Below are 24573 nucleotides of genomic sequence, written 5' to 3' on the forward strand. Positions count from 1 at the left end.
CTTCTCAAAAAGTAGGCACAGTGCTCTCCACTAGACACAAAGACTATGCACTGCAATATTTCTACTATGCGTGCTGAGGCCCAACTCGGTCATGGGAATGGAGCTCACCAAAGTTCTCAGAACGTGCTAGGAGGCAGGTGGCCCCACCATCTCATTTCACTGATGCAAGACACAGGCCCAAGAAGTAAGCAGCACAAGGGAGTGAGGCAGGATCCCAGGCTTTTCCATCTCTATATCCACATTCCTTTTACCATACAGTATGATGGGTCCCAACAGCACAGGCTTTGGGAACTGTCCCCTGCAAAAAGACTGGAAAATCCCCAGCTCCTATATTCTCATCTCTGGCTTCTTAGAGTTGAACCAGAGACGTGCATTTAGAGAATCATTGGAAACTGTTCAGTGGCTCTTCCAAATGCTAGAGGCTGCCAGATGCCTCACAGTAGGCTGCTTCTCTTCTGAAAAGCACATAATCCCCTCCATGCTCCCTCTTCCTCCACCTTTTTAAAAATTGTTTGCCAGCCAGTTTCCTGATTCTTTCATCCAAGTATGCTCTTGCCCTTCCTCCTCTAAGGTCCCCACATACTTTGTCTGGTCTTGCTCTATTCTGCCTTGTATTACAGTAACTTGTTGTCATAGATTTGGTTCCCCAGAGGCACACCCCCTAGAGGATGACTCAGGTACAATTCATTTATTAAAGAAAGGAATGGGTGGGGTTGGGGATAGGAGAGGAAAGCAGAAGAAGCCAATCAATGCGTAGCTTCAGGCAAAGACCCAGGCTCAGCCTCATCCCCAGGGACCTTTGGAGTCTAAATTATACCTAAATTTGTTCTTCTTGGGGCAAGAGGTTAAGGGCTGCTCTGAGAGATGTGAAATCCCAGGCAAGGAGCTCCGCAAATGTAGGCAGAGCACCTGTAGGCACACAGAAGCTGGAGAGGGAACAGAGACGGGAGGGCTCCGGAGAGCTCTGGAGGATTGCTGACATGGCCTCACATTGGTGCATTCACCTTATCTCCCGGGTTGAACTGTATTCCCCAAAAGGATATGCTGGGGTCAGAATCCCCAGTACTTCAGAATGTGACCTCCTTTGGAAATAGAGTATTGTAGATATAACTAGTTAAGATGAGGGCATACCAGAATAGGGTGGACTCTTGATCCAACATGACTAGTGTCCACATGGGAACATGAAGTGGAGACACAGGGGGAATGCCATGTAATGGTGGAGGCACACTGGAGTTATGTAGCTGTAACCCAAGGAATGGGAATGCTTGCTGGTCACCTCTAGGAGCTAAAAAGGGGCAAGAAAAATTCTACCCATCATTTCAGGTGGAGCATGGCCCTACCAACACCTTGATTTGGGACTTCTGGCCTCCAGGACTGTGAGGGAATACATTTCTGCTATTTTAAGCCATCCAGCTTGTGGTAATTTGTCATGGCGGCCCTGGGGAACTAATCCGTTCCACTAGACTATACGTTCCTGGCAGTCAGGCGACACCTTGCTCACTTTCCCCCTCAATGTCTGTTTATGGAAGGTGCTGAGCCAGAGGAAGTGAAGCACTTATTCTACTCATAAGTTCCCCAAAGCTGTGCCCCAGCCCTGTGTTGACTAAGCAACTCCTTTGACATACAAGTGTTAGGTAGGAAGTGGGGTTCCATTTCCCTGGAAAATTAAGAGTCTTTTGCTCCCTCTATGTCTGTGTTGTATTCTCGAAGGCCACTTGGGAGCCTCATTGGGGCTTGTATTGCTACTGATGATATCGAAATGTGTCAGTCCCAATCTTCTGTAAGGGAATGAGCTGAACATGTCTCTTCTGTGCTCCCAGAGCACCCTGGGAAAACTTCACTCTTGGCTCTGCCCCAGGCTATTGAAGCGACTGGCTTGTGCTTCTCTCATCCCCCAAGACTGAGGATCCTGGTGGGGGTGGTCTTATTTCTGAACTCCTAATATCCAGTGTCTGGTAAATAATAGGATTTCTGTGCAAGTGCAGCACTAAACAAACCTGGCTATTCTATTCTGGCTACAGATTCTAGAAAATTTCTGGATAATCATAGCATTCCATTCCTTAGTCAGAGCCACCCAGGGTCTCAAAGAGGATTTTGTGTGTACGTTGTGTGTTTTATAGGCACGCTGCACTCACAGAGAGGCCAGAGAGCTGGCCCAATTCATTTCTTCACAGTTTATTATGTGGAAAAACATAAGCCTTCTGTTTTCCTGGGCTGTTAACTTGGCACCTCATTTCATGTATAAAACTTGCATTAAAAGATACTACCTCTGTGAGTTAATCAGTCATATAAAGATCAAAACTACTTAATAGTACAAAGGACTCTCAGAGCTCATATCCTATGAAGAATGACTGCAGGCCAGGTGAGAGAGATGGGTGTCTGATCATTAATCCTCAAAACAACTTAATGAAGTTAGTATAAGACTCACCTCAAAGATGGTGAAACTGAGACTCAACAAGGTTAAGTGACAAGCCCAAGGTCACATAGCTGCTAAGGGATGGAGCCCAATGTCTCTGACTAAAAGCCATGTTTTTTTCTAAAAACTCCATTCAGACTCTCAAAGTGACAGAATTCTAAAGGAAATAACCAACTGGTTTTCCCAAGAAGACTTGGAATCACTTGTTCAAATGGGTGATGTTCTTCACAGCCATCCCTTGGAAAATTAAATAGCAGTTCTGATGATTTGTGGCTCTTCATTTCATTTGGGGAATGCTTCTTTGAAGATTCGGGGCTTCAGAACCTGAGGGACATCCTTTTAAGTATGATTTCTGGTGCCTAATCTTTAACTCTGAAGTCTTTCTGAGCAGATGATTAAACTAGTCATTAATGTCTTCAGTCAAAAATGTGGTTGGCTATAAAGATACAGGATTTCAGGCTGGATCTGGAGACAGCATGGACAAGTTTCTGCACCGGATTTGGAACCAGGCAGAAGGAATATGATCATTATTATTATTATGGATCAAAAAAGACTTCTAGGGGCGTCTGGGTGGCTCAGTTGGTTAGACATCTGACTTTGGCTCAGGTCGTGGTCTCACAGTTCATGGGTTTGAGCCCCACGTTGGGCTCTGGGCTGACAGAGCCTGGAGCATGCTTCAGATTCTGTGTCTCCCTCCCTCTCTGCCCCTCCCCTGCCCTCAAAAATAAATAAACATTTTTTTAAAAAGGCTTCTAAAATTTTTTTGAATAATAATAACACAATTGAAGATATAGACTCCAGAACATTCATCTAGGTGTTTAAGCTCTGGTACCTGTTACACGGGTCCAGGGGCAGGACAAGCAGTTCAAAGTGAATGCTTTGGTGTCTTCTGCATTCCAGTAGGTTGAATGCATTCCCACACTTTGCAGTGAGGTTGGCTCTTACAATAGTTGCAACAAGAAAATAACGCCATATTCAAGTCCTGATCATTTCTTATCTGTTCATTACTGCTCTGTAGCACAATGAGTTTCTAGGAAAAAAAAAAAAGAATTGGGCCTCTATTACAATAAGAAAAGTGTGTCTTTACAAAGGACTGGTAAGTAACTGAGCATGGCCTCCTTCCCTGAGCGGGGCTGGCTCTGCACCTGAAGTGATTGCTTAAGTATTTATTGCAGAGTTTTATGCAGTCAACTGGCTGACCAGGATTCAGATCCTAAGAGAATTTTTTCATAAAACATATATTTCTTTTTCATTACGCTAGAAATATATGTTCCTTGTAGAAAAACTAGAAACTGCTGACAAGCAGAAATAATGCTTAAATCATGCATAATCCTGCCACCCAGAGATAAATACTGTTAATATATTTGGTGAATGTTCATTCAAGTGTCACTGTATATTTACCTATTTTTTACACAAATGGGATCACATTACACATGCAATATTATAACATGGTTTATTAACTAAGCAGTAGCATGAACATCTATGTCAATAAATGTACTTGTACAGTGCAATTTTCAACAAATGGTGCATAGTATTCCACTTAAATAACAACCCATATTTATCCAATCCTGTACTGTTGAACTATTGAGTTGTTTCAAAATCATGGTTTTGCTATTAGAAATGATACTATAATGAGGTCACCCTGGGAAGAGTGTGTTCCATGAGAAGAGGACAAGCAGGGACAAAATGGCCCTGATGACAAGGATAGGCCCCTTGGGATGATATGGAGCCCAAAGGACAAGAAAGAGCAGTTAGAAAACAAAGTAGAATGGTGGTTGCCAAGGGCTTGGGGGGTGTCGGGGGGAATGGGGAACTGGTGTTCAAAGGGTATAGTGTTTCAGCCATGCAAGATAAAGTTCTAAAGATCTGATGTACGACATTGTTTTATTAAGAGGGCAGATCTCATGTTGTGTGTGTTTTTAGCACAATATATATATATATATGATAAAGAAAGTAAGAAGGGAAGAAGAAGGGAAGGAAGGAAGGAAGGAAGGAAGGAAGGAAGGAAGGAAGGAACCAGAGAAGTAGAACTAAAACCAGGAGGGGAGGGTATTAACAGAAGTCAGTAGAGGTAAGAATTTCATAAAGAAGGGAGATGTTTCTCAATATGGCAATGTTTGCCACCACACCAGTAAATGGTCATCCATGGAATCAACTGGATATTCAATATATAATCCGTAAATGCAACTTCAAAAAATTGTTTCACAAAGCCCTTGAGTTTACCCCCCACAAAATGCAGCCATTACTGAACCACTTCATCATCCAATAGAGTTGGTTGACTCTACAGCCTGAAGACGTTTTCTGGAAACTCAGTTACTGACTTCTTGGTCCATGACAGCCTATGTCAATGAACACAAGTGCTGTGTCTCATAAGCAATAGCTCTCCTTTCTGGTGTTACAAATGGGTGTGGCCCCTAAATGATAGACCTCTACACTGTCCATTGCTTATTATACAACTACAGGGTCACCCATGCACAAATTGACCAAAACCTTCCCTGCTCCTATGGCTGTACCTTTACCATTGGCCTGGTTTCTTTCTTCAGGGGAGTTTTTATCATTTCCCATTAAATATTTAACATTTTCCATTGGAAATTATTGATTGTTTCAGTCACATCATGCATACATATTAGAAGATACAAACAATAAATAAAAATCCCTCCAAAATGCATGCATGCACAAACATAGGCCTGTGAACACAGGCCTCTTAAAATTAACCAACATCTCTGGTTTAAGACTTAATGTGTTCCTATGATGTTAGATCCTGTCCTTTAAAGGCTGATGCTTTCAGGACTTCCCAGTGGGCACCCAGTGTGGTAACTGCAAATGATATTTTGCAGTCCAACCCTGGATTTGCCCAGGAGTTTCATTACTTTAGCACCGAAATTCCCAAGTCCTTGAAAATTTCAGAATTGTCAGTCACCATGCATGTGGCCCCAGTTAGTTTAGCTACTAGTTCTTTGTATGGAACCCCAACTAGAGGACTTCTTCTTATTCTGGATTTCATAACCCATTGATTGTGAATGAATCACTACCTCAGAAGGAATTACATGCAGTTTATTAACAGTTAATATTTATAAGAAATTGTAAAAATATATAGAACAAATTACAAAAAATGGCACAATTATTGGGGTTCTGGCATGAACCCCTACCGCCACTGTGGCTGACGTAGCTCTCACCCAGAAGTGACTTCTCAGTCCTACCCAGGTCTTCTTATATACCTAGGATTGGTGTCATATATGATCCTTCTTCATGCATCCATTCAGTCTGTAAATTGAGTGCTTACTATGTGTGTGGCAATGTGCTGGGCACTAGAAATACAGCAGAAAACAAAGCTGTATCCCACCTGGTGGATTTACACAACGGCACAGTAGACTAATGTTAATCAAATAATCTCACAAATGAATATATAATTATTAATTGTGAGGAGTGCAATGCAGGAGAAATCTGGAATACAAAGAGTATAGCAGGAGACGCTGATTTAGGGTCGGAGATAGCATCTCCAAGGAAGAAACACGTAAGCTCGCCATGAAGGCTGAGTAGAAATGCATATTAAAACTCCTACCAGGGGCACCTGGGTGGCTCAGTTGGTTAAGCGTCTGACTTCAGTTCAGGTCATGATCTCACAGTTCATGAGTTCAAGCCTCACATTGGGCTCTGTGCTGACAGCTTGGAGCCTGCTTCAGATTCTGTGTCTCCCTCTCTCTCTGCTCCTCCCCTGCTTGCACTCTGTCTCTCTCCCTCTCTCAAAAATAAACAAACCTTAAAATTTTTTCATTAAAAAAATAAAGAAAACTCCCACCCGATTAAAAAGTTTAAAAGTCAGGGGCACCTGGGTGGCTCAGTCAGTTAAGTGTCGGACTCTTGCTTTCAGCACAAGTCATAATCTCATGGCTCATGGGTTTGAGCCCCACATGAGGTTCTGGGCTGACAGTGAGGAACCTGGTTAGGATTCTCTCTCCTTCTGTCTCTGCCCCTCCCCGGCCTCAAAAAAATAGTAAAAAAAATTTTTTAATAAAAACAATTTAGCATTACCTGATAAAACTCTTGCACAAATGGACCAGGAAATATGTATAAAATGTCCATAGCAATATAGTTCTTAAGAGGAAAAAAACTAGAAACAACTCATTTGAAGGTGAGAGGTGGAAACTGAAGGGGTCAAGAATGACTTGTCCAGGTTGGGCTGGGGCAGCTGGGTGCACAGTGTTGCCTAGCCACCTGCTTTCCCTGCAGGTCCCACAAGAGTCCATTTGCTTTTTGGTTTTGAAGTGCTCTTGGTTGCTGTCTGCAACTGCTCAAAAATCACTCTACCTGCTTGTGCCTCAAAAACATTAAGGGCATTTTTATTGCTCCAGTGATTTCTCTGTTGCCTTTCAAAAAAGCCAAGAAATGCCGGAAATGTTGTGGAGGTAATTCCCCTCCAATGCCAGAGGACTCCATTACTGGCCCTCACTCTGCCCAGCCTCCAAATGTCCTCAGGTGTAATGGCCTTTAATTCCAAGTGCAGCCTGAAGGACTGAGCCATCACACAGCAGCCAGTTTTTCTATGATTATGCCCTGTCTCCCTCCATGAAACTTCCCTCACTCATCACCCCGCCCCCTTCCCTCACTGCAGCTAGAGTTAAAAGCAGCCACCTGCTGCCCCATAGGATTTAACTACTTTACTCTTTCACACCTTCTTACATGTGTGGGTTACATATGCAGCTTGGTACTTAGATCTATATGCCTGTCTACAGTATTATGAATATGAATGGATTGAATCATCTGCTATTGAATACACTGGCTTATAAGGTGTCACTTCCATAGGTCATTTTGTTTTCCATGTTGATCAAGCCTGAAGGATTAATGGGGAGGAATGCTATATTGAAATGCCTTACAAGAAACTGCTTAAGGAGATGAAACCATACACAAGACTTCAACATGACTACTTACACATCGCCTTGTATGAGGCAATCACACTGTCATTCCTAAAAAAACAGTTCCCTATTAACCTTGCTTATACTAAGCAATAGTTAGTGCTGAAAATAGTCTTAACAAAGAGGGTACAGACTATGCCATGTGCTCTGAAACAAACTTTTACAGCCAAAGACTACATGTAAGGGTAAAACATGGTAGTCTGCTCAGCATAATCCATGATGGGGATCAACTTTTTTTTTGAGAAGTTATACCAAAATCCTGGCCAAATGTGCCCAGGTATTTTATAGTCTCACCTGAGAAGTCTTTCAAGATTATCAGAGATTTCTTGTGATAACTCAAAGTACTAGTAGTCCCATCTCAAAACCTTGAGGGAAACAGTAGATCTTTTCTGGCCATGAAGAGAAATATGAGGGGACTCTCCCAGCATTTCTATACCCAGCACTTGTGATAACATGGAGATGGTAAAGTCTTCTGTTCATAAAGGGAGAGAAGAGCCCTGTATGCCAAGGGTCATAGTCATTTAAAATGCATGGTTTTGTTCTTTTCAGTTTCTTGATACACACATTTCTATGATGACACCTATTTTCTTAAGCTAAATCAGTCTCGAGATGATCAGTGATCACATGCACAGCCTCTTTTTCTGCTGCTGCTCTTAATGGTAGGTAAATCATTCTTACAAATAAAATTGATATTACTAAATTTTAACACATAGAATACATTATAAATATCCTATGAGTGATGTTCTAAGAAATAACAAGTTTTGAAACCCAAATAAGTCCTTAAATTGGCAATACCAACACATGATTCTGTGTAGTGCTATTAAACTTACTAGGATATCCAAATGTTATACTATTCAAACACTCCCCAATAATATTGACTGATGTTTTCCAACAGTTGAATATTATCTACAGACTATAGTTTTTTTTCTTCTTTTTAAGTTGTTTTATTTTATTTTATTTTATTTTGTTTTATTTTATTTTATTTTATTTTTGAGAGAGCAAGAGTGAGAGAGGGGCAGAGAGAAAGAGAGAGAGAGGTGCGAGAAAATCCCAAGCAGCCTCAGCACTGTCAGCAAGGAGATTTGGGGCTTGATCTCACAAGAACCGTGAGATCATGACCTGAGTAGAAATCAAGAGTCCAATGCTTAATCGACACCCCCAGACTATAGTTTTTTATAAATATTTTACCAAAAAAAATGCAAAGAGAATAAGATGTGAAAATTGTCATAGAATATTTAAGTATGAAATTAGAAATTGATCTCAAATCTAAATTGGCAAAAGTAATATTGATTTCAATGGCAATACCAAAATAGGGAAAAACAAATTATTTTTAACATTAAAAAAGGAAATGAGTTTAAATGAAGCAGCACAAACCCTGATATCCAACTTGGAGATGCTTTTGGATGCACCCTTAAATATTCCTACCAATATTGTAAAATGAAAGAAATTTCTCTACGTCTGAAATATTTGTCATAAAACAGAGATCAAAACTACTGGAAAGGACAATTCATGTGTAGTGTGCTTTAAAATTTTTATTTTAGGATGACAGCTTTTAAATATTAAATATTTGTAGTATCTTTCAAACTGTTAGAGGGGGTTTTTTTGGCCTTTATTTGGTGCCAATGGTCCCTTCTTTTGGTGTTTTCTACTATCAAATGTTTATATCAAGAAAACATTGTTCTGTGTGTTATTGAAATGTATAATCTGTTCATAATATATCAGTTTATATAAAACAGTCATTTATTACATGGGGTAGATTTTTTGTATAGAAAACCTCTATATATATAACACCATCACAGAAATTCACTATTTATTATTATGGTTGCTTATTATTTTTAAACTCATAAATAAACTGTGAAAAAGTACAATATAAGGTTTGGCTTTGGGAATTCCTGGAAATCCCCAGGGATTCTAACTTCTCATTCTTTAATTCTAAATACTCACATCTGTCATGAATTTGGAAATTCTATTTCCTGTACATTTTAAAATAGAAACTGTATATATTTAAGGTGTAAAACATGATGATTTGACCTACATCTATATGGTGAAATTATTACTACAGTCTAGCTAATGAATGTATCTCCTTTTCATAGTCTCCATGATTTTGTTTATGGTGAAAGAATCTGAAATCTATTCTTTTAGAAAATTTGCAGTATTCAGTACAATATTATTAACTATAGTCACCGTGCTATACATTAGATCGCTAGACTTATTCTTCCTATATAACTACAACTTTATGTCCTTTAATCAAAATCTCCCCATTACCTCTCATTCCTTGACCCTAGTAATCACTATTCTACTCTCTGATTTATATTCATTTGACTTTTTTAGATTCCACATATCGGTGAGACCACATAGTTTCTTCCTTTCTGTATCTGCCTTATTTCACTTAGCATAACACCCTCCAGTTTCATTCATGTTGTCACAAAGGGTAAGATCTTTTTTCTTTAAGGCTGAAAAATATTCTATATACATACCACAGTTTCTTTGTCCATTCATCCATCAACATATGTTTAGGTTGTTTCCATATGTTGGCTACTGCAAATAATGTTGCAATGAACATGAGAGCACAGATACCTCTCTAAGGTGCTGATTTCAGTTCTGTTGAGTATCCAGACAGGAGATTGCTGGATTATATGGTAGTTCTATTTTTAGTTTTTGAGGAACCTCCATGCTGTTTTCCATAATAGCTGTACCAATTCACATTGCCACCAACTGTGCACAAGGGTTCCCTTTTCTCCACATTCTCAACAACACTTCCTAGCTCTTCTCTTTGTGATGACAGCCATTCTAACAGGTGCAAGGTGATATCTCATTGTGGTTTTCACTTCCTTTTCCCAGATGATTAGTGATGTTGAGCGCCTTTTCATGTACTTGTTGGCCATTTGTATGCCTTCTGTGGAAAAAATATCTATTCAGTTCCTTTGCCATGTTTTAATTGGGTTGTTTGTTTTTTGGTATTGAGTTGTAGGAGTCTCTTATATAGTTCAGATGTTAACCCCTTGTCAGATCTACAGTTTTTCCTGCTCATTTACTAATGCCACACAATGCATCAGAAAGTTTGCACAAGAGTCTAACCCATTTGTTCAGGTGAACTTTATTTGCATATGGGTATATAATAGGTGTATGGTCTTACTATATACTACCTATCTGAAGAATTCACTGGAATTGAAAAATTACTTTCTGAAAACTAGAATTTTCAGGAAATTCTTTCAAGTGGCCAAATATTAGTACTACTTAGTGATTATACAAAATAATTAATAACACATTATATTTCAATGTTTGAGATTTTGAAGAAGGTAAAATTTTCTGATGAGTTTTTTTTTAATTTTTTTTAATGTTTTTATTTATTTTTGCGACAGAGGGAGATAGAGCATGAGCAGGGGAGGGACAGAGAGAGAGGGAGACACAGAATTGGAAGCAGGCTCCAGGCTCTGAGCTGTCAGCACAGAGCCCGATGCGGGGCTTGAACCCACAGACTGTGAGATCATGACCTGAGCCGAAGTCAGATGCTTAACCGACTGAGCCACCCAGGCGCCCCTCTGATGAGTTTTTTTTAACAGTTTAAGAAACTTTATTCATGAATTCCTCCATTATGATGTCATCATCATGGATAACAACATGGATTCTGCTAGAAAGAAAAGCACATTCTTCATAGCAGATAAAGATGTGGTTTAAGAAATACTCTTGTTCAGGGGCGCCTGGGTGGCTCAGTCGGTTGAGCGTCTGACTTCGGTTCAGGTCATGATCTCGTGGTCCGTGGGTTCGAGCCCCGCGTCGGGCTCTGTGCTGACAGCTCAGAGCCTGGAGCCTGTTTCAGATTCTGTGTCTCCCTCTTTCTCTGACCCTCCCCTGTTCATGCTCTCTCTCTGTCTCAAAAATAAATAAATGTTAAAAAAAAATTTTAAAAAAAAAATGCTCTTGTTCAAATTATAAACACATTTTCTCATAAAAACTAAAATGAAAAATTATTTAGCAAAGCAGATGAGTCCAGTTGATGAATCTACATAAGGCTAGGGGTGCTACTGAGTTAATATTTGTCACTGTGCACTGTAATTTATCATAACTTTATTGTAGCCCCCTTGCTAGTAGATCTCAAGAACAGTGACTAACTGCTCTATAATAAATATTAAATAATAATAGTCTCTATATTCAAATTTATTCCTACCCCTCCAATTAGGGTGAGATTTCTATAACATGAAAAATATTATCTTATTCCAGATTCCCTAGAAAGCAGAGCCTGAGACAAGGATTGAGTTTTGGTGCTTCATTTGATAGCTGCAGTGCCAGGGAAGTTAGAGAGAGAAAAGGGATAAGCTGTGAGGATATAAAGCTGACTACTCAGTAGATATAACCACTGGGCCAGAGTCTCTAGACAGGCTAATACAGAGAAACTGTGGCTTGGGACCAGCCATGGGAAGCAGTAATGAGCAGTAATTCATCTACCCAGCTCCTTCCCATCTCTTATTTCCTTCTGTTAGTCAAAGTTTGCCCCAGTGGGGACTTAACCCATCTGAATTTTTCAGTTGCATCTTGTAGCCTCTTTGGCTAGTGCTCTAAAAATGAGATCCCATGCCCCACCACACAGCATCTCATCCATGATCTATAGGAGGGTGAAAAGACAAAAACTCAGGGTGGTGACTGATCAGTCTGGTTGTGCATCAGGCCCCAGTGACTGGCCACGTCCAGGTAATGGAGCCATGCAACCCCAGAGGGGGAAGGCCAGAGCAGCAGCTGAAGCAGAACAAGCAGCTGAGGACTCGAATGTGACAGCATTGAGTCTTAGAAGGAGTATGAGATGTGCCTGATCTGAGTATTTCATATCAGTTTCAAGTATTGTCTTTGACAGAGTGTTACAGGCTAAAGTATCTCCCCACCAAAACTTGTATGTTGAAGTCCTAGCTCCCCCGAGCCCTCTCAGAATGTGACTGTATTTGGAAATAGGGTCTTTAAAGAGGTAATTAAGGTTAAATAATGTCATTAGGGAGACTGTGATCCAATATAACTAGTGTCCTAATAAGAAGAGGACATTAGGACACTGGCACACACAGAGAGAAGGCTATATGAATACAAAGGGAGAAGATGACCATATGCAAGTCAAGGAGAGAAGCCTCAGAAGAAACCAACTTGCTAGCACCTTGATTTGGTCTTCCAGCTTCCAGAACTGTGAGAAAACAAACCTCTATTGTGTAAGCCACTGTCTATTGTATTTTGTATGACAGCTCTAACAAACTAATACACAAAGATCAGAAATCAGCCATATCAAATTCCACCCTGCCTTTCTTCCAAGTCTGTCACTTGTTTACATTCCCTTGAGGCCAATTCCTAGAGTAGTCAAATTATTAACTCTCTGAATCTACCAGAATGAATGGGCCATCTTATTTTTTTTTTAATCAAAATGAGAGCCTCCAATAAAGTACTAGATGCTTTTGCTAGTAGAATGCAACAATATATTCAAATAGGCACTGTATGTTTTAATGAATAATTTATTTATTGCACTGGTATTAGCTCGATAATTATCTTACTACCCCTTACTGGGACATAGCAATAATTATTCATGTATTAGTGTACTGATTATTGAGATTGTGGAGCAACTTCAATCAAGTCAATAAAAGAAATAAATAAAATAATATAAATTATGATATGTTCTTACAAAAAACAACAACCAGAATTTGTAGAATCCACAGTGAAGCCTGATACAAAAACAAAATGGAAAAGCAAAATTGGCTAAAATACCAAACATTTACATGGCTGTGATGAATGTCAACTTCATACAATTATTGGTTTATTCAGTTCAGTTGATGCTTTGGGCAGTCAAAAAAATCATGCGAATTGAACAAAATACATGTAAAATAATCAAAGATGGGAGATCAAGGGAGGTTACTGTGCAGTGAACAAGAAAACAGCAAACCAAAACACTGTTTTATTTATACATTTTAACAGATGATGTAGTAATGCCCTACAAACTCTATTTAATTAGGCTCATTTACATGATAGCAAAATAAATAAGTATTGTTTTATGCTGTTTTATATTATATTTTATCTTTTCCCCCTTTCTCTATCTTTCAGCCATTTCTTCTTTTGGAAATTCCTGCACTATTTTTCTCATGTCTCACATTGTACATCTCATAATTGCATTTTATTGCTTCTCTGCCTGGGCAAGCTATTTTGAATCGTATCAACATTCATTTGAGTGCCTTTGTAGGAGGCACTGAGTTAGTGGGAGGAGAAAAATAAACCAAGCTAGTCCCTTATCCTCCAGGTATTTACTATCTAGAATGAACAAGCACTGAGAGGTTAGAACCAAATCTGTTTAACTTGTGTACAGTTCCTGCTAATACTAGAGCAGGAATTAAAGGTAAAGTCATTTGACCCCTCTTCCAGTGCCTTCTCACCACCTCCCACCACCACATAGCTGCCCTTCAACAGTAAAATGGATACATAAACTGTGGTAGAGTCATACAATGGATGAAGCAATGCGGATGAACATCTACAACCACATCCAACAATATGGATGAATTTTGCATACACAATGTTAAAAAAAGAAGCCACACATCAAAGGGTGCCTACTGTATAATTCATGTATATAATGCATAAAAGCAGGCAGAACTATGGTGTTAGAAGTCAAGAAAGTGGTTATTCTGGGGTGAATTGTGGGAAGCAGTGACTAGTTAGGAGCATGAGGGGGTATATGTTCTGGAATGCTGGGGATGTTCTCTCTTGGTCTGAGTACTGGTTAAACAGGTGTGGTCAGTTTGTGAAAATTCATTGAGCTGTGCACTCACTTTTCTATATGGATTATACTGCCACACAAAGTTTTAAAAAATGTTATCAAATTATGCCCAGCAATACAAAGTTTTTCTAATATCGATAATAGTTTCTAGCCCTAAGTTTTCTTGATTTTCATGGCAACAGATAAGAATAATATTTCTTCATGACAAATCTTGAAGACGGAGGAATTACTTCATTCGAAAATGTGTAAGAGAGTCTTGTAGCAAAGTCCCCTCTACAGATGGGCTGAAAGAGGAATCTGTGCAACATAATTGATCAAGTTTTGTATCCTCTGCCCATTCCAACTGATAAGCTAAAAGCCACAGGAAATTAGGATAAAAAAAACCAGTTAAGTGTATTTTGAAAGGCAGCAAAGGGCACTGTGGCAACAAGAACTCCAAGTATGATACTAGATGAACGAAGTACATGTGTTTTTAAATTATTTATATTTGATGAAGAAAAATTCTCTTTGAAAAACATTCACCTCTTCTGTGCTAGCACCCATAAAGCAAAAGAGATCTAATGGACCCTCCACTAAGTGGGAAATGAACAACTTGTGAATATAAAAAAAAAAAAACCAAGTACCTTGTTTAACCTAGCTACACAAAAGAAATATACATGGAGTCAATTGGGCCAAACAGGCTGTTTAAAAAAAAAAAAAAAAAAAAAAAAAGTCCCCTTAAGGAACAACACAACAAAAAGGGAAATCAATTGAATTTTACAAGCTAGAGGAGTGTGTTATACAATTTAAGAGCTATATTTAATTGGTAGGATTGAAAGTCTGCACTTTCCTTCCACATATATCTATTGTATTTATTATATTAGCATATTGTATTTAAAAGCAATCCCAGGGGTCCCAGTTGCAAAAACACAACAACAAGAAGAATGTTGAATTACATCAACCCAAAGTAAGCATCTTAAAGCCTGATTAGATACATACTAAATCATGACATGACAGATATAAAATGAATCCCTAGTCCATCCTTGATTTCAAACAAGGACTTATGAAAATGGTTCGGAATATAAAATTATGGAAAACATTACAGTACATCAAAGCAAAGCAAGTTTAATTAGGCTTAGTTTGATAATTGCTGAAAACAAAGAACCTGCCTCACAGCGTGGCTGGTGTAAAATCCAGCAGTAAGTCCAGTTGATCCAAATTAAAACCGCCCTATCTACCATCCCACATGAATCCTTTTATCTGAAGTCTACAGAGAACAAAGAATTACAATCCAGCTCAGAATGACAGAGGGCCGGTGGTTTTTTCATCAGGATTTGCTTTGGCTAAAACCTATGTATGTTTCGCTTCTCTGTTTTAAAAATGTAACATACAAGGACTCTAAGGTAAAAGCCAAGAGACTAACCAGCACTAGCAAAAAGCTGGTAGCAAATCAGGGCATTTCTTCATCATACTTAGATCCGTAGAATCCATTTCCACCTTTCCCCACAAATGTGTCACAGGGAAGAAAATTCATCACCTTGCAGCCAAATTCTTTTCTGAATGATTGATTCTCTAGGTGCGGAATGTAGAAATGGATCTTTCAGGAGAATTATAAACCTTCCCCCAATAAGGAGATTAAAAACATCATGAAATTAATTGGGTCACACGGTTATTGCTATACTAATTTTTCAGAGTGGAAAACTGTAACAGGAAATCTGGAAGCCTAAAAGGAAGTCAGAGGTGGAGGTGGAACGCCCTTGAATTTCCTGCCTTCCCTGCCTGGTTCAGGCCCTCATAACCTACCAGCAGGATGGTCACTGAGGTCTCCTCTCTGGTATCCCTGACATTGGGGCTCCTCTGGCCACCCATGTGCAACACCCTCCCCCAAATTCTTATTCTAATAAACAAATATACTTGTGTTGCCTGCCCACTTATAGAATTCCACTGAAATTTAAAAAATTCAATCTTCATATGAAAACCAGTCAACCTCACTCATAATAAAAATGCTAATGAAAGCAGCAATTAAATATCATTTTTAGTTATCAAATGGGCACAAATATCAAACAAAAAATGATTAGGACTGTAAGAGAGTTACAGAAGAGGCACTTTTGTAAATACCTCTAGTGAAAGCATCAATTAGTATAGCCTTTTTGAAAATCAATCTGGCTATATAAAATCATGAGCATTAAAAGAGAAAAGAAGTCATATGCTTTGACCCTACTTCTAAGATTTTCTCCTAGAAAGTAGTCAAAGTTATGAATGAAGATTTATGTAGAAAAACAGTGATGACAAGTTAAAATTTCCATCCTTAGCAGAAGCAATGTAAAACTCCAACATTAAGAAAATAGTGGCCAGGAGGCCACCTCAGGACAGACTGGACACCTGTCTCAATCCATTTAGGCAGTAGAGTGAGTGGCTTGTAAACAAAAGAAATTTGTTTCTCATAGTTCTAGAGCCTGGGAAGTCCAAGATCAAAGTGCAAGCAGATTCTGTGTCTCATGAGAACCCACTTCCTGGTTCATAGTTGACCATCTTCCCACCGTGTCTTCACATGGTAGAAGGCATAAGGGAGCTGTCTGGGGTCTCCTCTATAAGGGCATGAATCCCATTCATGAGGACTCTACCCTCTTGACCTAATCACATCTCAAAGGCCTCACTTCCCAATATCATCACTTTGGGGGTTAGGATTTCATCATGTGACTTGGGGGGGGTGAGGGTGAGGTCACAAACATTCAATCTATAGCAACGCCACAGGGCAGAACTCTGGGGAGAAGAAATTCTACATCTAGAATTAGCTGTGCATACATTGACTAGTGTCCAGAGTAAGAAAAGAAGCGAAGCTGAGTGCAGGCCATGAGTACAGCCATACATGAGCAGGAGGAAGTTGCCTCAGTTTGCAATACCCTGAAAAGTTGCTAATGCAGCATTCAAAATATATATTGACTTTTTGGTAATGTATATACATAGCAAAGAATTCAAGTAATGTAGAATATGCAAATGTGAAGTTTTAGCTCAAACACCACCACATGAAATAAATCATTATTAATTATCTTTTTAAGGTTTTATTTATATTTGAGACAGAGAGAGAGGGAGAGTGTGCAAACGGGGGAGAGACAGAGAGAGAGGCAACAGAGGATCTGAAGCAGGCTCTGCACGGATAGCAGAGAGCCCAGTGTGGGGCTTGAACTCATGAATGGTGAGATTATGACCTCAGCCGAAGGTAGACGCTTAACCAACTGAGCCACCCAGGCGCCCCATAATATTAAAGTGCACATCACCTCAGCAGCTCTCCATGTGTGCATAAACTGGATAGGGGCGCCTGGGTGGCTCAGGCGGTTAAGCATCCGTCTGGCTCCTGGTTTGGGCTTAGGTGATGATCTCACTGTGGGTGGGCTTGAGCCCCACGTCCAACTCTGCACTGACAGCACAGAACCTGCTTGGGATTCTTTCCCTCTCTCTCTGCCTCTCTCCTTCTCACACACATGTTCTCTCCCTTTCTCTCTCAAAATAAATAAACAGTTAAAAATTTTTAAATAAACTGGATATAAGAAATACTTTTAGGGGCGCCTGGGTGGCTCAGTCGGTTAAGCGTCCGACTTCGGCTCAGGTCACGATCTCGCGGTATGTGAGTTCGAGCCCCGCATCGGGCTCTGTGCTGACTGGTCAGAGCCTGGAGCCTGTTTCAGATTCTGTGTCTCCCTCTCTCTCTGACCCTCCCCCGTTCATGCTCTGTCTCTCTCTGTCTCAAAAATAAATAAATGTTAAAAAAAAAAAATTAAAAAAAAAAAAAAAAGAAATACTTTTATAAAATTAGGATCAAATATAAAGAAAATAATACACTTTTTCTTGTTTAAATGCTGCTCATCATTTTTTAATAACTTTCTCTGGTGTTTTATTTTGTTTTGACTTTTTTTTTTAAATTTTTTTTAATGTTTATTTATTTTTGAGACAGAGAGAGACAGAGCATGAATGGGGGAGGGGCAGAGAGAGAGGGAGACACAGAATCGGAAGCAGGCTCCAGGCTCTGAGCCATCAGCCCAGAGCCCGATGCGGGGCTCGAACTCACGAACCGTGAGATCGTGACCTGAGCTGAAGTCGGACGCTCAACCGACTGAGCCACCCAGGCGCCCCTTGTTTTGACTTTTTAACGTGGTCATTCATTCCATCAGGTACTGTAGGAGTAAGAGCTTATGATCTAGTTTTACTCTATCTTCTTTACAAAGGTGTCCCATACATCTGCTTATGAAAAATCTTGATGCTGGCTCACACATCTCTAAACCGCTAAAACTGATTAGTGTTTCTAACTCAAGAAACTTCCTTTATTAGGGACAAAGACAGGCTTATTTCTGTATCACATGTTGTCAGGGTTAAGACCAAAATAGAATCAGAGTTGAGAAAAGAGACCTATTCTTTTACTTAAGTCCATGTTTAACAACAACAATAACAAAGTGGCTACTAGATCTCTAAAGCAATAAATGTTGTCTGTTACTGGGGAGTCTGCCCAATCTATTTTGTAATGGCTTTTCAGGACCATTATTTAGAGTCCCCTGTTGCTCTGACCCCGCTTTAAATGTCCCCGTATTATAAGCATCTGGAGTTACAAGATCTTGAAGTAATCATTCAATTAGTGTTTACTGAGTACCTACTACGTGCTCAATTCTGCACCTGCTGCTTTGGGAGAAAAACGAAAAGTCAAGTCTCTGCCCTCACAGAACCTCCCAGTTGGGGAGATAAGGTGTGTTCCTTCAAAACAGGAACGTAACAGCTCAAAACAGGAGAGCAGTGCTCCACTCTGGCCTCCAACTGAGCCTGAGGTTTGATGAGATTGATTACATCCATGGGGAGGGCCCCAAGAGGTCATTTTGTCCAACTTCTCACACTGAAGCACTCATCATAAATGCCTGTTTGTTGAGTAGCCATTGCTGGTCATTAACTGATACCTGCAAGTGACACTTTTAAAGTGGGAAATTATTGAGCTCTTTGTGTGTAAAACGTTTCTGAACTACCCATTAGTCAACCAGTTCTCCCTCCGAAGCACATAAAACTGTCATTTTTGAGTCACACTGAGTAAACCACAGGCTACCTTGACTCACGGGGACAAAAATTAATTTATGTTGAATGAGAGGTTAGATATGCCCATCTCTGCTACCATTGTAGTTTCTCAAAAACTTAATGTGGACTTATCACTCGTGAGTTAAAAACCAATATTTTTTAACATAAATGTCAGTGAAGGCGGCAATCCAACCTAAAAGGAAGTGTGCAACCAACCGTGGGTTCAAAATCCACCTTTGCCATTTCCAGCTCTGTGACCTTGCACCAAAGGCTTCTCATCAGCAAAATAGGACTATGAAGACCTCCCTGTTGAGGCCATTGTGAGGATAAACATAATTGTGCAGGGAAAGCACTCGTCACTGCTCAGTAACTGTTGAGTGTTTTCCTTTCTTTATGTGAGAGCTTCTCTCTGTTTATGGCCTTATTGGGACCCCTAAATTTTAGTGTCTAATATCTCGTTCACTTTAGGCTTTTGGCTGGGAGGAGGCCTAGGTGCAACTCTCTTCGGTTATCCCAAACCCTGGTTCGTCCCACGCTAGCTGCCTCCACCACGCTGCCTAAGTTATTCTCCAAAGAGATCAAAGGCATATACCTGAGGTGCACAGGTGGGGCAGTCCGTGCCACATCTGCCCTGGCCCTGAAGATCGGTCCCCTGGGTCTGTCTCTAAAAGAAGTTTGTGATGACATCACCAATGCAACTGGTGATGGGAAGGGTCTGAGGATGACAGTGAAAGTGACCATTCAGAATACACAGGCCCAGATTGAAGTGGTACCTTCGGGCCCTGCTCCGATGATCAAAGCCCTCAAGGAACCGCCAAGATACAGAAAGGAGCAGAAAAACATCAAGCACAGCGGAAACATCACTTCTGACAAGATTATCAACATTGCCTGACAGACGCAGCGCCAATCTCTAGCCAGAGAACTCTCTGGAATCACTAGAGAGATCCTGGGGACTGCCCAATCTGTGAGCTGCCATATTGATGGCCACCACCCTCATGACATCATAGATGACATCGACAGTGGCGCAGGGGAATGCCCAGCTAGTTAAGAACTACAAAGGAAAATATTTCAATAAAGGATCATAAAGTCTTCAAAGGTAGAGAGAGTACTGAGATTAATGAGGACTTCATGACGAATATAACAAAAGTAGAGCTGGGGGGGCGCCTGGGTGGCTCAGTCTGTTGAGCGTTGGACTTCGGCTCAGGTCATGATCTCGTGGTCTGTGAGTTCAAGCCCCGCGTCGGGCTCTGTGCTGTCTGCTCAGAGCCTGGATCCTGTTTCAGATTCTGTGTCTCCCTCTCTCTCTGCCCCTCCCCTGCTCATGCTCTGTCTCTCTCTCTCTGTCAAAAATAAATAAACATTAAAAAAGAATTTAAAAAAAAAGCAGAGCTGAATCTTAACAAATACTTGGGCTTTGGGTAGGCTTCAAAAAGAGGCAGAAGTGGGACCTGTGTGAACAAAGCTAGGGAGGCAGGAATGAATGTAGCAAAAACCAGGCTCCGGCAAGGAGGAAGGCAAAAGAATAAACATTTTCAGAGAAATTCCTATGTGCCAAGAACATTTGTGGGCTCATTTAGGCAAATGATTGCATTTGATTTTCCTACCAAGCCTATGCACTAGATTTATTTATTGGTTCCTCAATTATTAATTGAATAGCTACAAGTTTTTTGGAAGGAGCTAGAAGTTAAGAAACTTGTTACAGACCATGTAGTCAAAAGGCAGTAGAGCCAGGATTCACACCCAGAGCACCTGCCCCAAGCTTGTGTTTTTCCAGCTACAAGGTGCTGCCACCATAGGGGAGCAGCATATAGGTAATTAAAGTAAGGGCAGAGGTTCCTGGGTGGCTCAGCTGGTTGAGCACCTGACTCTTGATCTCGGTTTAGGTGGTAATCTCAAGCCCTGCCTTGGGCTCTGCACTGACAGTGCAGAAACTGCTTGGGATTCTCTCCCTCTCCCCCTCTCTCTCTCTTCCTCCCCCACTTGTGCTCTCTCTCTCTCTCTCTCTCTCTCAAAATAAATAAATAAACTTTAAAAAAAAGTGAGGGCTGATTACAGAGGACTCGAAAGCTAGGCAGATGAGTTTAAAATTGTTGCTATGTTGATTACTCTATTGCACTATTACTTAAATCATAAATAAATTAGCCAGCCATGTATATCATTTATCAATGATCAAATAAATGGTAATATATAATTTTTGCTAATCAGATTAAAGGAGACACGGCAACTGAATGCAGCAACCAATCCTATACTGGCAGAAAAAAAAAGAAATATGCTGTAAAAAACATTATTGTGTTGATTGACAAAACTGGAATTAGGATGGGAGATTAGCTATAAAGTATTCTATCAATGTTAACTTTGCTGAGCTTGATAACTGTATTGTGGTAATATAAGAGAACATCCTATTTTTAGAAAATATACATTGAAATATTGAAGGGTAAGGACTGGGATGTATGCCACACACTCTCAAACAGTTCAGAAAAAAAATGTGTATATATATATATATATATATATATATATATATATATATATATGTATATGTGTATACATACAGAGAGAGAGAAAGAGAGAATGATAGAGCCAATGAGGTAACATGTTAAGTAAAGGTAAATCCATATAAAATGTAATCAGGTCTTCTTTGTACTATTCCTATTCTTGAAACTTTTCTTCAAATTTTCAGTTATTTTCAAAAGAATTATATAGTATTTTTTATTACTTTTACTTTGAAGATTTGGGATGAAGTGCCTTGATCAAATATTTAAGGTCTAAAGAAAAATGACTTTTTGAAACAAAAATCTACCATTTGACACTTTTCTCTTTTTAAGAAAATCAAATTTTATTTGTCCAGAATGTAGGAAAAGGGAATTTAATGAGCACCTAATGTGTTCTAGGTTCTTTACAATTTTTTTCATGTAATCAATACTCATCAGAAGCCTTCAAGGTGGATTTTATCCCCATTTTCCAAATGATAAAACTGGGTTCAAAGAACTCAAAGTTCCCAAGGTAAGGTGGAAACTGGATTCGAATCCAGATCTATTTAATATCTATAGTATTGGAGTGCCTGGGTGGCTCAGTTGTTTAAGCGTCTGACTTCGGCCCAGGTCACGATCTCACGGTTCATGAGTTCGAGCCCCACGTCAGGATCTGTGCTGACAGCCTGCTTCAGATTCTGTGTCTCCCTCTCTCTCTGCCCCTCACCCACTCACACTCTGTCTCTCTCTCTCTCTCTCTCTCAAAACTCAATGACATTTAAAAAAAATTTAATATCTATAGTGTCAAATCAAATATTCATCAGCAAATACTTATAAGGTAAGAAAATATCACGATCATCTCATTATTTATATGTAAAATTAAAATGCACTCATATAAAACTATCATACTTGATATTAAACAAACACTGGTTAATGTCTATCCTTTACCTAGATTATCCTAAAGGCATAGTTTGGATTATTTGCATTAAGTGCCTTGTCTTACATGTCCCTTCTGAAGCTTTGATGAGTGAAGTCAATCACCAACTAAAGAAGCTGAATCATGAAGCAAAGAAAGGAGATGTTATAACAGAAACTGCTGGCCATAACCTCACCCGACCACAACTACATACCCCACTCATTAGATTCCGATTTTCACTCTACATTCATTGTAGGCATTCATGCATATATGCATGCATACACACAGACACACACATGATTTCAGTTAGCCCCTAACTCCCTACCCACCCAAGCCTATATACTCCCAACCTTGAACTCTGTCCTTCTCTCCTTGTTCTTCTGTCCCATCAACACCTGTTATCAAAGAAGACCCACAGGTACTTAGGGCCCACAGTGAAACAGAACCACCTCATGTCCCATCTCCATGGGTTTGTATCTCCACAGATAATTTCACCCAACAATGCACTCCACTGATTTCAACTTCCTTTGTCACATTCTCTATTGTGATTCCAAACAGACATAAATGATGTCAAACCAGGCTAAGAATGTGTTTGGAGATCATATAGAATGGAATTGGATGTAAGAAGAGGCGTCAATTATCATAGACTTGTTCATCTTTTTCCTGCCATGGTGGCATTTGAAATTTTTCTGTTACTCATTTAGATTCCAATCTCTGTGCTTGCCTCTCCGTTCTTCCAGCTTCTAAGTCAAACAGATTTTTCTCAGCAAAATAACCCTTCGGTGACTACCAGGGACAGACTGGTATGTGGGCTACAACAGATGTACAAGACAAGCTCTACAGGCATGTTAAAGGGTTCAGTGTCAAGATAAAATTTATCTAATGCAGCGTTTCCTCTCAAGTGCAATTTATCATCCCTTAGATGTTGAACCCCTTATAAATATTAGATTCTCTTTTTTCACAAACACTGTTTGTTATTTTACCCTTGGTTCAGGACAGACTTTGAAATTAGATTGACTCATTTCATTTCTGCTTGCAAATTCACTTTCTTACTTCCAATTCTAATTTTTTTCCCTTTGCCTTGAAATTCAATTTATATTCTAACACTTTGAAAAACAATGTCAATTAGAATTTGGCACTTTTGTGGAAGCTGTTTGTTCCAAAATGCCTTTTAGCACATCCACATCAATGCAGTGTCTGTTGGTGGACCCACATCCTGGGAAAACTGCTGGCATCTACAAAGTCACCCGGTGTGTGCCTCCAATGTGACAATACCTCTAATGTCATGAGGCCTTTGCTGTGACTGAGCAAAGAGATCCAGTCGCTTCTAAAGCTATTAAGGCCAATGATGATAGAACGTTAGAGCTCGAAGCTGTCTGTGCCAGCTGATTTTATGGTGGTGAGATTGGGGAAAGGAGCAATGGTCACAGAGCATGATCCTAGAGAGTGATTATCAGGTCCTGACCCATAGGGATGCCAGGTCACGGAGCAGTAGCATGTCCAAAAGATTGACAAAGCCTGGGCCTCCCGAGGTAAGAACTGGAAATAACAGAGAATAACCAAGAGACGTCAGAACTCGGGGGAAGACACACAAGATGTGCAGGGGATCAGAAAAAGCAAACTAGGCGGTAGATAAGGCAAATTCTGGAAATAGGCTAATGTACCCTGCTGGTTCCCTTCTTTTTATAAAGGCTTGGAAGGGGCAGAATTCAGAGACTTTTCAGCCAGACACCTGTGCTAAACGAGGCCTACAGACACGCAGCTCCATGTGAGCTGTGGCTTCCCCAGCTGATATTAATCACTTGCTCCCAAAACTCCCACAGCACTTTGTTACCTTATTTACAACCCTCGAAATAATGGATGTGGAAGTGCTTTGTAAACTGAAAAGCACTGTACAAATGTCAGATGTTGGGGGTTTAGCAGGGGAGCAATAGATAATGCCTCTCTTCCATTCCTGAGTCAGGAACCAATTGAGAAAGAGACACAGGGAGTCAGCCAGACTGAGATCAGCTTGTCAGACTTATTACTGATAACAGCTGGTTCAGGTGCAGGGCCACAGTGAACTTCCTCATGCTTCACCCCAGAATTAAACTCAC

General features: G+C 40.0%; 1 non-coding gene and 1 pseudogene across 1 annotated transcript; both read left to right on the forward strand.

Annotated features, from left to right (window-relative positions):
* The first annotated feature begins 11028 nt into the window (after positions 1-11028).
* On the forward strand, positions 11029-11113 carry TRNAR-UCG (transfer RNA arginine (anticodon UCG)). The gene has a single exon. It is a non-coding gene; the product is annotated as a tRNA-Arg (tRNA).
* An 8437-nt stretch (positions 11114-19550) lies between these two features.
* LOC132692942 (large ribosomal subunit protein uL11 pseudogene) lies at positions 19551-20209 on the forward strand (annotated as a pseudogene).
* The last annotated feature ends 4364 nt before the right edge of the window (positions 20210-24573 follow it).

Source organism: Panthera onca, chromosome B1, assembly GCF_046562875.1.
Source record: "Panthera onca isolate mPanOnc1 chromosome B1, mPanOnc1 haplotype 2, whole genome shotgun sequence".
Lineage (NCBI taxonomy): Eukaryota > Metazoa > Chordata > Mammalia > Carnivora > Felidae > Panthera > Panthera onca.